At 33.8% G+C, this 14,590-nt stretch overlaps 1 long non-coding RNA gene across 1 annotated transcript; it reads right to left on the reverse strand.

Moving 5' to 3' along the window:
- Positions 1-2,267: 2,267 nt before the first annotated feature.
- Positions 2,268-7,460, reverse strand: LOC124896539. The gene is made up of 2 exons (XR_007052943.1): positions 5,277-7,460; positions 2,268-4,728 (listed from the first exon to the last, which is right to left on the reverse strand). It is a non-coding gene; the product is annotated as an uncharacterized LOC124896539 (long non-coding RNA).
- Positions 7,461-14,590: the final 7,130 nt, after the last annotated feature.

The following is a 14,590-nucleotide window of genomic DNA, read 5'->3' on the forward strand; positions in this document are numbered from 1 at the left end:
GCAATATCTTAGATAGTGAGAAGTATCGGTCAAAGAAAGAAATGGTAAGTTCATCCCACGTTGTGATTGACTCAATTGGAAAAGAGCATAGCCACAATACCACCTCAGCCATTAGATAAAATTAGAAGAGGAACATCAGTATGGATTTTTGTGAGATGTGAGCAATGTTGAAAGAGGAACACACTTCCATAAAATTTTTCAAGTGCAAGTTGGGGTCTTCATGACCTTTCCCCTCAAAGAGACATTTTATTTAAAGCATGTGCAACAAAACACTCATGACGTGGAATACCCCATTCCCTTGATTAGGTGGTGTATGAATATTACTCACACATCCAACATCATAGAGTTGCTACTCATCATCAAGGGGCCCATCAGAAGTCCCTCCATTACTTGCATGGTCACCCATGGTGTCGTGGAAACTATTGATATCACCTAAAAAGAAATAAAAACAACAAAAAAAATAAATACCAACTACTATAGGTAAACCCAAAGTTACTATCAACACCGCACAAGTGAAAACTAAGTTTCACTCCCCGACAATGGTGCTATTTTGATCACGCTCAACTTACTCCATAATAAATGGGTAAGATGATCATTGTCAAGTATATTAATCCAATGTGAGTTGGGGTATAATCATCAAGGAGATAATTCAGTATTCAAATCCTATGGGTGTTGAGAGCTCTAAGTTTATACCCAGAGTGTAAACATAATAAAATACATCAATTAACTTGGGGGGATTGGTTTGGAATAGTTGTTTTACCCAAAATCTGAGCAAACTACCAATTCAAGGAAACACATGTGTCGAAGATTTCAATATGAGACAAGTCTTGAGATTATCTCTTCCTAGGGGTCAATAATGCATGCTTTTATACAATTGAATGCAAATTCTACTTAGTGACTACATGGGTAGGCTAGGTTAGGGGTTCTTGATGTTAGTTTGTTAACAAAACCTCAAGATTATTACCATGGAACCTTTCGGATACCTCATGGATGTGTCAAGAAAATCCATCAATACCTCAATTAGGCATCCCTATTTCTAGAAAGATGCCTAAGACATAGCTAATTTTCAATCCACCCTTATTTCTAAGATAAGGAAAAGGGAATAAGCTATATCTAACTATTGTTCAATAATTCCTTATTACCTATATCCCTCTTTCAAGGATGATATAGGATACAAAAGTATACCCACATCCATCTTTTAAAGATGATGTGAGATTTTGGAATTTAGGGTTATCACCCACAAATCCCAACAAAATCAAGCAAGCATTAGTGAAACCCATCATCAATAACCAAGAACCTATACTAATAAATCATAACCCACACATATTTGCATCCTATTTCAACATAATCCTAAGATAAGTGTTAGCTACTCATGAATTTTAGGGAAAGGAATTTACCAAAAGGATCATTCAATTCTTCCATGGAAATTGAAATTAAGAGTAATCCAATATCCAGATTCAATTACAACCAAAACTACTTGAGAAATTAGCCACAATAAGTTTCCCAATTTGGTAGTGTTTTAAATTGTTCAAACTTGAATTCTAGTTGGGAAGATGCCAAAAAATGAAAGGGTTTTAGCTCTATATGGGATTTAGCACTACTAGAAATTACCCCTATGGTAACGGTTGTAAAACCGTTGCAATAGACAAAAAACCATTGCCATTACTCTACCGTAATAGTTCAGTAAGCGTCCTATAGGTGGGCATTGCGATAGGTCTATGGCAACGGTTTATGCAATGGTTGTCCAAACCATCGGCATAGGTCGACCTATTGCGACGGTTTTTTACAACCGTCGCCATAGATTGACCTATTGGGATGGTTATTTTTGATTTATTTTGATGCTTAGTTTTATTTATTGCAACAGTTACTAACTATTGCAATAGATGCTATTGCAACGGTTAGTAACCATTGCAATAGAATCTATTGCGATGGTTAGTAACCGTTACAATAGAATCTATTGCGACGCTTTTGTTATTTTGTTGCAACACTTTTTGAATACCTATTAAAACTATTTCATTACCTGTTGAAACGCCTATTTTCATCTATTTTAATGGCTACTAACCATTGCAATAGCATATATTGCAATACTTTTTTTATTCTGTTGCAACGCTTTTTGACTACCTGTTGCAATGGTTTATTGATCTATTGCAACAATTATTGCCACATGTTATTAAATTGAAATAATTTATATAAATAGTCACTCGTATTAATGTAAATTTTTATTTACATACATAATTAATAAATTATAACATAACATATACACATAACAAAACAAAATTATTCATTAATAATATCATAATTCAAGTTGCACTTTCATACATGGTTAAAATCTCACTATCAGACTTAATTATTAGAATGGACTGGTGTATAGTCTAATCTCTATTTCTCACCTACTCATAAAAGAGGACTGTTGGTCGCTCCATATAAGCTTTAATAGCAAAAATTTGCAAAAAGACAACAGCCAGAAGAATCTCCCTTGTTTTATAATCATCACATTTTTAACATAAAATGGTAATTGTCCCCACCTATTCTCCATATTTTTCTCTAAACATTGCAATTGCCCCAACTCCTTTTGCATCAGTCAAAGACATGACTTTTATTTCTAGAATTATGACATCACCGATCCATTGGTTGATCAAACCTTCAATTTCTGTGAGTTTCTTGTCTAGAACAGGTCGACAGAAGTTGAAGTCAAATCTAAGATGATCAAAAGCAACCATTGATCCTGCTTGGGATGTTTCCTGACCTATTACTCTTTTCAATGTTGATTGAAGTAAATGAGAAGCTGTATGGTGAACCTAAAATGAAGCACAACATAAGAATAAATAAACGTATTAGACCAAAAATTTTTTGACTAGATTCTGATACCTTGAAAATAGTATATGAGGCAAAATTATCATTAATCCAAAATTATGGGAGGCTTTCTTTTCCATAAAATTCAGTAGCAAAAGAAAAGAGAGATCCGATACCTAATTTATTCTATAGTCATTCAGAAATGTTGTTGTCTCACGATTACCTTCTGCAAAATCCTGGCCACACACTTTAAACCAAGTGCAGTATCTATATTCTTTTGCTTTAAAAGCTCAAGAAAACCATCATCCTTCTTATTGTATTGCATAAAAACAAGGTTGTAGAATTCTATAAATCTCATATCATCTCTAAGAACCTAATATTTAGACCGCAAGGTTAGACAAAATGAATAGTAGCAAATAAAAATGCAAAACAGAAGGAAAAACAAAAAGAAAGGATATTGTGTAACCACCTCACCTGAACATGAAATGAAAATAAAAGGGAAAAAGTGCATTTTAAACATGTCATACTTACAACATTGGAAGTGCCCCTCTCAGGATGGAAATCATAATAAAGTTCAGAGCATGGACCACAGGGACTAGTAACTCCACTTGTCCAGAAATTGTCAACAAACAGCCAAGTTCAAAAATGAAAGACTATACTAAAGCTTTTACTATATGCAGGGTCCGAAATGACAGACTATATATGGATCAAATTTAAAGTGTTAAAAGAAAGCTACTAACCAGATTCTTGATGATCATGATGATGATAAGTAGTAGTAGTAGTAGGACTACAAGAGTGACTCCAAAGAGTAAAGTCCTCCATATGAGAAGCAGGAAGTAAAAAACGCAATCAAAAAAGAGCATATCAGGCTCCCATGCCTGCTTAATTTGCCAACAAGTTGAATCAGGTGAACTTATCATAGGATTAACCTTACTACTACTAATTTCCAACTCCATTTCACCCAACTCAACTTCTTCATGTTGCTCCAACATCTTAATTAATTACAACTACTAGTCACTAACTTAACCAAAACAAAAATATTAAGCTAAGAATAAGAAATTTCTATTGGAATGTCATATACTTATACACTAACACCCCGAATCCACTATATATAACGAACTTTCTAAAGGAACAAATAGTTCAGTTTTATATGGGGGGTATAATACTTTACATATCATTGAAATAGCTTTCCTTCTTAACAATTATGACATTATTTTAAATTTAAGGTGGCAGTAAAAGTTAAAACAAAAATGCATGACAAATGAGACTTCGAATTAACACTAAATTGCCCTGAGCCATCTGAATAACCAAATTAAATAGATTCTATTTTATCATCTGAATGGCCAAAAGATAAAGGAACTAAACCAATGATGGCCAACAAGTTAATCCACAATCCACAATTAATAAAATTTGTTACCTCACTAAGGAATAATCATCCAACGGTATCCCTCTAGCAGCATTATCCATGCATAACTAATGAATTACTTCACCTAGACCACTTAAATCCACATAACAAGAATCATTCCAAATATTTATATAAACTGTATCTGTGATATGCTAAACTTGAGATTTATGGAGAAAAAAAAGAGAGTTTTGATAGAACTTATAGAATTTTGAGTCAGAGTAATCAACATACTAGTTGAAGGGACTACTTATGAACACATTGTAGGACATGCGTCCAACACCTTAAAATTTCTGGTATATCAACAGTAGGATGGCCTCTTGTAATTCTCTCATCAACTTGAGAAAATGTGTTGTTGTCTACTTGGATATGAGAAATAATTTGAACTCTTTACAAATTTTTCTCTATTCGCATATACTTGTGATATTCCATCTTGGTCTTTATTATCTTTATGTGAAGAAGCCATATCAAGTGGTGGATCTACAGAGCTTTGATCCATAGCTGTGAGCAAAGCTGAGCCAGATATATGATACCTAAATGGCAAAAGTAAACTAAATTGTATAAAGGCAATGCCAAACCCATGGGAATATGAAAAATGATCTTATTTAAGATCGTATTTTAGAGCTAGAATAGCATCCACTATTCTAGAAGGAAAATGTTGCATGGAGAGTACAACCAAAAGAAAACATTCAGCATCACCAACTTTCATAATGTCATTTAGTTACAGAAGAGTACACACAAAAAGGATAAATTTCACCATAGAAATTATAATTAAGTACGTGGTATATCAATTAAAGAAGGAACCAAGAGAAATCAAAAAGTAGAAATAAAGAAGATAAATTGGTTGATAAAGATTTTGAAGCTCTACACAGGAGATGAATTACCTGGATAAGAAGGATAGTATCCCAACTATATATGACATCAAATGTACCATCAGGATATGTTTTCATAGTGCATCAAGGGTGAAGTAGAGACATGTGGCTCTTTGTATTATAAGGTTTGGATTAAGTGAAAAGAGGAGATGTAAATGTTTTTAAATGCTTCCAAAATTGAACTAAATGGAAAAAGGATATCACTTTACCTATTTTTCAACTATACAGACGCTGGAAAGTAAACCATCAACACTTTATTGTAAGATCGTAAATCAGTCAGGTTATTTTTCATTATCTGTCCCTTCCTTTCCGCCATGAGATTCAATGAGACCTCCCATGAAAGCCCTTTATCCCGAGTTGATATTCATGATTGATCTGCTTTCTTACAAACAAAAAATAAAAACTTTACTTGCTATAAGATCCCAAGATGAACCAGCCAATAGACATTACCTTTACACTTACCAAATGATATTACTTAGACTTCCCCTTGATTTTCTCTCATTCTTAGTTTACCATTGGTATCTGTGACATAAATTTATAAACGCAGGTTGCACAAATAGTCTGAGTAGAGCTCTGTCCACATAAAAAACTATTTGTTTAAGAGAGGTGCTAGTCTACTATAGCAAAACAAGAAAAAAAGAAAGATATTTTTGGTATATGTGTAAAATAACATATATAAACATTATTTATACCTTACTGATATTAGAAAGTTGATATGTTATATTTACCAAAGCATGGAAAATAAAGTTAAAATGTATTGTGACATTCAATAAGAGGATTGCCCATCCCAAAGGCTTATCTCAGCATCTTTGTTTCATAAATGTTCTTTCACAATTTGTATTTTGTTGGAAAGGATTAAACAAGTTAGAGAATCCAACACAACTTAAAAATTGAGTAAATTGGAGCTCCAAAGTTTACAGGGTTGTCTATTTGGAATAGAAAGCATACCTCAAATTCGAGATCTACAATAACCCAAGGAAGAAGACCGAATAGTTAAGAAGAAAACCTTTTACAATTGACAAAGATGAATATAATTGGCAAAGCTGAGCATCGGATCCCTCACAAGCTCATATTGTGCATCTACAAATTGCGTATAATTATTATTGATGCTAGGGCAAAATTAGCGACCACTCAACTATTTGAGGAATAAACTAAGAGTTAATTATTCACAAGCTCGTAGTTAGTATTTGTCGGCAATGTAGAGTGAGTAGTAGGTGTTTGTCAGTAATGGGAGAACAACAACAACAACATACCCAGTTTATTCCTACATAGTAGGGTCTGGGGAGGAAAGAGTGTATGCAAACCCTACCACTACCTCACATGAAGTAGAGAGGCTATTTTTGATAGACCCCAGCTTAGAACCGATAATAGTATCACAAACACAAAAGCTAAATGAAAAATAAACTAACACAACTAGCCACGAGATAATACTGCAACCACAAGATAAAGTAAGAACTGTCTAGCCGAAATCATAGAGATCACACAGCCCCATGAATAAAAACTACAGACACGCAATGATTCCAATTTCACCAAAAAGTACATAAAAAGTAAAATGCTGCAATTGAAGCACTTGACAGACAAATGCATTTTAATCTTTTTACCATTAAAATCTAAGTTCTTTACAGTATGAAATTTCAATGCTCTTGACTTAATCATCTCAAAACGGAAAAAACACCAACTTTGGTGATTAAATCAAGTACCATGAACATTCATATTGCCAGGAATCAAATAGACAATCTTTACAATGTCTCATAATCCCTACATTGATGTAAAAAACACTCTAGACTCCTCGGAAAATATGAAAAGAAAATAGTTATCTAAAGTGGACAAAACACTTAAATATTGCACCTTAGAAAAAGCATTTTGTGAATAACATACACCGAAAATCTACAATTTTTCAAATAAAATTGAACAAACTCAACCTTTACATCTTATTCAACTAATTAAAATTTAAAAATTACAAGTCTGAGAAGAAAATCAAGTGGGGCTTTTAGTTTGCATTTTTAGTACCTCAGAAACAAGCTATTTAAGAACCTTGCAGGTAAAGTTTGTGTTTTCTCCAGTGGCACGGTGGTTATTGGCTGTTGCTGGTGTCGCATCTACGCTTGTTGATGGTTCTCCGATGCCTTAGGTGACTTGTGGTTTAGGGTTGTTCCGGTGGTTCACCAACCGTGTAGCCAGTGTTGGTTGGCTGGTGGCTATTTTATTTCACTTAAAGAAAAATAAAAGGAAGAGAAGAGAAAGAAAAAGGAGGTCAAATGTAATTGTTTTCTCAGCAATGGTAGAGAGAGAGAGTGAATTGAGAACATTTTATTTTTAACATTTTTGACAGATTTTATGAAAAAATAGAGAAGGAAAAACTACAAATTGATACAATAGCTTTTTTTTTTTTTTCATTTACGTGTTGCCATAGGTGACTTATAGCAATGGTTTAAGTAACCAATGCTACAGGCTACCCCATTACAGTGGTTATCAATCAATAGCAATGGTTGCAGAGCTACTAGAACAATTTTTTTTGATGGTTGGAACCGTTGCAATAAACCATCTGTCGCAATGCTTTTACAATCGTCGCCAAAAAGTCTGTTTCTATAGGTCTAATTTTTGATAGTGTAGGGTCGATTGTCTGAAATTACAAATCTGTCCCTTAGCATAAACCCGCGATGTTGTGATCGCTCCTGCTTGAACATGATTGCGAATCCCGCTATTACGGTGAGTCCTTTGCAATCGCTAGCTCTGACTAATCTTGACTGGCCGAAATTGTAGTAACTAAAGTCAAATCATGCTCCTGGTTTTCTAGATTTTGCACTTCTTTTCCATTTTTGATCCTTTTTAGCTCACTTCATATCCTTTTATCTCATCACCTGTATACCTACAAAATATAGGAATTAGTGCATTCAAATGACAAAGTTGTCTCATTTATATCATTAAATCATAGTAGTGTGCGCACATTTGGATGTAAATGAGTGATATATTTACCACTCATCAGTTGACCGAAGTAAACTATAAAGCCTTTTTAAACCCTATAAACAAAAATCTTGTACAAATCATTTTGGATTACATCAGGAACTATGTCAATCATTTACACCCTAGAAACATCACATAGCAAGCACGGAGAGGGTAAAATGGTCAAAACACATATAAAATAAAAATTTTCACCAAATAAAGACCTTACAATGGGTTAGGGTCACTCAAATTCACAAGCAAGAAGGGCTGACTCTGAAGCGAGGAACCCACTATGCCTAAATAATTTAAATACCTCTTTTCTAGCCATTAAAGCACATTCTCATTTTTATCTCTAAAACATGACTTTGGGTGTTTCATAAGGGGGATTTCGAGGATTATTTGTTGGATAAACTTCTATATCATAAATTCAATTTTCTCTAATGCTTATTTTGTGAAATCACCTTGAAATAATGGTTTTACAACTCAAAATTTTATGGTTTTTGGGTAAAGTAAAAAATGGTATTTTAATGATTTATAACTCAATTTTAACTCCATTTTGATGAAATTTTCTATTTGAACACCACGATTATGGTTAAATTAGTTTTTTAAATCTTAATTTTTCCATTGGGTTCTTGGGGTTAATTTTTGCGGTGAAGTTTTGGATCTGGATCAAATGTATCATTATCTATATTATTGGACTTGTATTTATTTGGATAAGCTATTTTTAAAAGATTGGGAGTGTTTTGAGGTTGCTCATAAGGGAAAGGTTTGTAATGATCCTCTAGATTATTTTTTGTATTTTCAGGCCTTTTTTGGCATTTAGATCATTCCAATAGCTGCCCAAGTCATTTATGACTTATTGGGACTAATAGTTTAATTATTGAGTAATTTGTTTGGTTCTTACAATAATATTTTTATTTTGGAGGTTTTAAGGTTCAGAAAATGGTCTCAAGCCAAAAAATTAAGTAAATAGATTTTTATGGAAATTTTGATTGTTCCAATAGTTCTGAAATAGCAATTTTAGGCTGTGGGACCCTTAGTTCAGGTCCTAAGGCTTTTGGTCTCATTTTAAGCCAGACGGTGAATTTTGGTGAAAATGAAACCTTAGTTAAAGGGCCTAATTTTGTCAAAAATGCCTCATATCGAAATTTTTATGGTTCTATTGAGTTTGACATGCCAAATTTGGTAGGTTAGCATGGTTCATTTGAATTTATAAGCTTCCTAATGAATCCTTAAGACTCATTTGGAGATTTTTCAACTTAGCCAAGTTGTTAATGTATTGGCACCTGATGTAGGATAAAATTTTATTTTTTCATTTCAAGGCCTCAACTTTATCTTGGTCTTCATATTTGCATAGTAGCCTTTTCTTTCAGGAAGAGAAAATAAACCTAGCTGGCATAGATTCCATTTTTGTGATCGTGATAGACCGACTTAATTCACAAAGGACTATCTCAATCATCTCCCATATTTGTTAGACTATTTTGGTAATATTCATAGTCCTTATCTCTATTTTAACATTCATTCTAGGTTTAGAAAACACCATTACTGACCTCAGAAGCTCGAGAAAGGGATAGATAATTGAAGTTGGGTTTGAGTTTGAAACATTTTAGTGATTATTTTCTTATTGTTTTCTCATAAGTTCTCAGTTTAAGTTTGATATAGTTCTCCATTATTGATTCTTTTTCTTCAATTTGTTGATACTATTTTGGGGATGGTATGGAGCTTGAGTTATTCCAAAATTTTAGGACAAGTAATACTTAAGCTGAGAGGGACCCAACAATGGATTCAAATTCTCAATTCCATCAGTTGGCCCACCATTCAATTTTAGCTTAATTTTTGATACATAGCATAAATTCACAATTTGGGTATTGATGCTCTCACCTTGACATGTACAATATTATTTTGATAGTGTGGCAGTGGTCAGAGGGTTCACAGAGGGAAAATCTTCATTGTAAAGGTTTTCACTTGCTTTCAACACCATCCAAGTAGACTTGGCTTACATTACTTTTAGACTTTGCTCGTGTATGATATTAGATTAGTATTATGCTAGTTATGGGTGTGTTCTTACATTTTGTATATATATATTTAGCAATTTTGAGTAATTTAGCCATTTAGAGGGCTTTTATGATAAATTTCATCCTGGTTTCCCTTAAGTTTCTATTGCTCACCCTCTAGGATTAAACATAGCATAGTTGGGATATGATTGTGAAGCCTTAGAATAGGTTTATGTAGGTGCTTTCCTTTGGTTGGGTTTTTGGGACTTGTAGTGGGCCTTATCGCCCTTTTAAGACAGGTTTTTGTAATATATATATATATATATATATATATATATTATATACTTTTCTTCTTATTTTCTATTACTATTATATTTATTTTTTCCCTCTGTCTTCCTTCTATTATCCCATTACTTTCCATCTAGTCTATTGCTTGGCATACCTATTGGAAGGTTAAAATAGGTTCCATCATGGCCTTAAAAAAGTTAGATCATCACAGTTTGATATTACATCATGTGTCTTTGACTTTGGAGGTTAATAAGAGCAGTTATTATCCTTAGTAGAGGTTTGCCTATAATAACAACTAGTATTCGAGCATTCACATGGAACTATTTAAGGCAATATATTATAGGCGTTGTTGATTTCCTATTGGTTAGTTTGATACTTTAGAGGATATGCCATGAGGTACCGATTTGCTTTGCGAGTCACTTGATAGATTTTAGGTTATTCAGGATTGGCTACGTATAGCTCAAAATAGGTAGAAAAGTTATGTTGACCATAAGCTTTATTCCTTGAGATTTGGAGTTGGTGATCGGGATTTTCTTTGTGTGTTTCCCATAAAGGGCGTGATATGGTTCAAGAAGACGGGCAAGCTTAGCCTTAGGTATATTGGTCCATTCATGATCCTTTAGACAATTAGGGAGGTAGCTTATGAGTTAATCTTGCATCCATCTTTCTAAGCTATTCACCTAGTTTTTTTATGTTTTGATGCTTGGCCAATATATTTCATATGCTTATCACATGCTCCAGTGAAACTCAATTTAGTTGGATGCTAGGTTGATGTGGAGGAGCCAATCTTTATTCTAACTAGAGATATTAGACACTTGCATTCCACAGAGATTCATATGGTTAAGATTTAGTAGAAGCACCATCCTGTCAAGGACACTATCTGAGAGACTAAGCATGATATGCAAATTCAGTACTACACCTGTTTGACCCTTCAACTACTTCTTAGCTTTTTACTTTCATAGATAAAACTCCTTTTAGTAGTTGATGTTGTAATGACCCTTAAGGTTATTTTCTAGAATTTTCATGATTTTCTTTATTTTGATCATTCCTATAGTTGTTCGAAGCCATTTATGACTTACTGGGATAGATAGTTTGGTTACCTCATATATTATTTAGGTTTTATATCCATTTCCCTATTTTGGAGCCTTTGAAGTTAAGAAAAGGGTCTTAGGCTAAAACTTCAGGTAAACAATCTCAGATGTCAGTTCTAATAGTTCCTTTAGCTCCAGAATTGAATTTAGGCTGGGGGACCATTGTGAAATGAACCTCTAGGTCATTTTCTGGACTTGCACACTTTTTCTCCATTTAGAACTTTTAAATAGCTGTCTTAAATCATTTATGACTTACTAGAGCTAACAATTTGATTACTAAATCGCTCGTTTGGTTTTTAGAGACAATTCTTTATTTTGAAGTCTTACTAGCAAGGATTGGCTATCAAGCATAAAATATAGGTTAACAACCTCGTATACCAATTCTGACAGTTCCACCAACTTCAAAACATCAATTTTAGGCCAGTAGGACCTTTGGTATGTATCCCAAGCCTTCCAAATTCATTTCTGGCTATTGGATTGATTTTAGTAGTAGTGGACCTTAGGTGTGGTCCCACATTTCATCAAAATGATGTTGAATGGAAATTCATTACCGCTATTGAGTCCCAAGGCTTCCAAACTTATTTACAAGATTCAAGACAAATCCTGAGGGGTTGAGGGAATACTAGGCAATAACTAAGTTCAACTGGTGCATGGACTCAACTAGTGAAACCACTTAAGCGGACCTTTGGTAGCTTAAGAGGTGGTCGATTTAGTGGCTAATTGGCTGCTTTAGTAGCCAAGGCTGGTCCTTCACACTATCATTTTAGCGAGGAACTATCATTTTGGCTGACATCGCTTAAGAGACATATTGTCCACTAAACAGAGGTCGACTGGGGAAGATATTCCTTAAGAGACCATATGACACTTTAGCAGTGGCTACTTAAGCGGTCAAGTGACTGCTTAATTTTTAATCACAGTGGAATTTATTTTTGTCCTCACCCAATTTTCTCACATTTTCTCCAAGTCCTAAGAGCATTGAAGGCCTAAAGAGAGAAATTAGGAGATTGATCCTTGGGTGGGTGTTGGTGAAGTTTGGAAGGTCTTTTCCTCAGTGTAATTCTTCAAAGTTTTCATCCAATTATTGACCTAATTCTCTTATTTAGTCATAAATCCCTATATTTTGATGGGTTTATTGTGATGTCATTTGAGCTCAAAATCTACCTAGTTTGAGGGTAAGTGATCCTTAAGCATGGGGGGATGTGTTGACAATTTTGAAAGTGTGGTTTCTCATGTGGTCCCCATATATTATTATTACATGATTTTGAACACACAACATAAAAATGGAACGTGGGTATCATTATTCTCGTATTAATGTGTAGATTACTATTTTGATAGCATGGTATCGTGTGAAGTCTTCTCAAAAGGGGAAATCTCCAATTTAGTAGATTTTACCAGGTATTCTTCAACTTCTAGGTAGGGTAGGATTTCTCTCATATTAGATTGATATTTATTATGGTATAGCTATGGTAGTATGCTAGTTTGGGTTGGGAACTTTGACTTGGATGTTTAGCAAATTTTGGATTATAGTTGGTTAGTGATCTATAATTATGAGAATTTGACTTAACTACCTTTTTAGGATGAATTGATGTCTTCAAACTCAATGAGACCTACTTAGAATCTTGCAGTTATATTTTGGAACCTTAGTCTAGCTTAGGGTAGAAATTTCCTTAGAATGGACTTTTGGGGTTAGAGATAGGCCCATTTAGCCCACTTTAGGTTGAAATGCTAATTATCCCCTTATAGACTCAATAGGCCTTCTTGTGTTATACTATTTATATTCTTGAGCCCGAGCAGGATTTAGACATTTTTTTTGTTTGACTAGGCTTGTACCTTGTACTAGACATTAAGACTAGTTTGAGTCCAACGATATGATATTAAGACCGATTCAAGCCTGATAATTATGACGATATTACTTTTGGTTTTAGTTTGGTATTCATGATATTATCTTTGATTCAAGTCCCAAATGTGAGATACTATTTTTTGTTCTAGTCCTGCATTAAGAGGTTACTTTTGATGCTTATGGAACTGATTTGAGTTCGATATTTATAGCATGGGAGGATACATGGTTAAGATTTTGAGATTTAGATACTTGGGATATTTATTTTAAATATTTCTTCTACTTTGCATCCACCACACTTATGGATGAGCGCATGGATTATTTACTCTTTTTTTTATCTTTTAATTTTATGGAGGCACAATTATACTATAGTTAGTTACTTTCTTTGGTATTATTTACTCAATTATTTACTTTCAATATTTGGAGCATTGTTCATGGTTTGTCCCTTTTTTAGTTTATTATCTCACATCATATACTTATATGATGATTTATCTCTGTTAGTCAATGATGCCTACTAAGTACCTATTGCTTTGGAACTCAGACTACACTTTCGCACCCTTTTCTAATGCAGATTTGAATAGCACTACCCTCATTCATGTTGTATTAGATTGGTCGGAGTTTGGAGATAACGTGAGATTTCAAAGTTGTAGATAACTTTATCTCCTTCTTCTCTTTTGTATAGTCTTTCTATTGGAGATTATTGTACATTTTCTACTTATAGTACTCTTGTTCTTTTACTAGAGGCTCATGTATGAACCTTACTAGGTCGTGAGATATTTTACTCTTTCTCCGTAGTTATGATAGTTATGCTGTCTTTCCTACATATTATATCTTGTAACCTAACTATTTTCAAAATTTTGGTATTTATTATTATTTCCACCAAATAGCCTATTACTCATCTTTTTGGGCCTTAGTTTGGTTTACCTACTGGCGCATCAAAGTAGTTGTCATTATGACTCGTGAAATTAGGTCATGACACATTGGTTCGGGTCTTAAGGCTACTAGGCCTATTTTTGTCTATTGGGTTGATTTTTGTTAAAAAAATATTAAGTGTGGGTCCCACTTTTGGTCAAAAAGACCTCAAATGGAAATTTTAATGATTTTATTAAGTCTGTAATGGAAAAGTTGTTAGGGTAGCATGGTTCATTTGCATTCATGAGATTCCAAATGAATCGCAAGGGCCTATTCAGAGATTTTGCAACCTAGCAAAGTTTCTAGTGCATCAGTACTTGTTGCAGGCCCAAATTGACCAACACATTTGCAATGCCTTGGCTACGTTTATGAGGCCTTGGTTGTGATCATGAAGGCCAAGGAATCTTTATCATCATATTCACATGTGATCTTTTGCTTTCACAAAGAGGAAGTTATCT

The sequence above is a fragment of the Capsicum annuum genome, chromosome 3 (assembly GCF_002878395.1).
Source record: "Capsicum annuum cultivar UCD-10X-F1 chromosome 3, UCD10Xv1.1, whole genome shotgun sequence".
In the NCBI taxonomy this organism is placed as follows: Eukaryota; Viridiplantae; Streptophyta; class Magnoliopsida; order Solanales; family Solanaceae; genus Capsicum; species Capsicum annuum.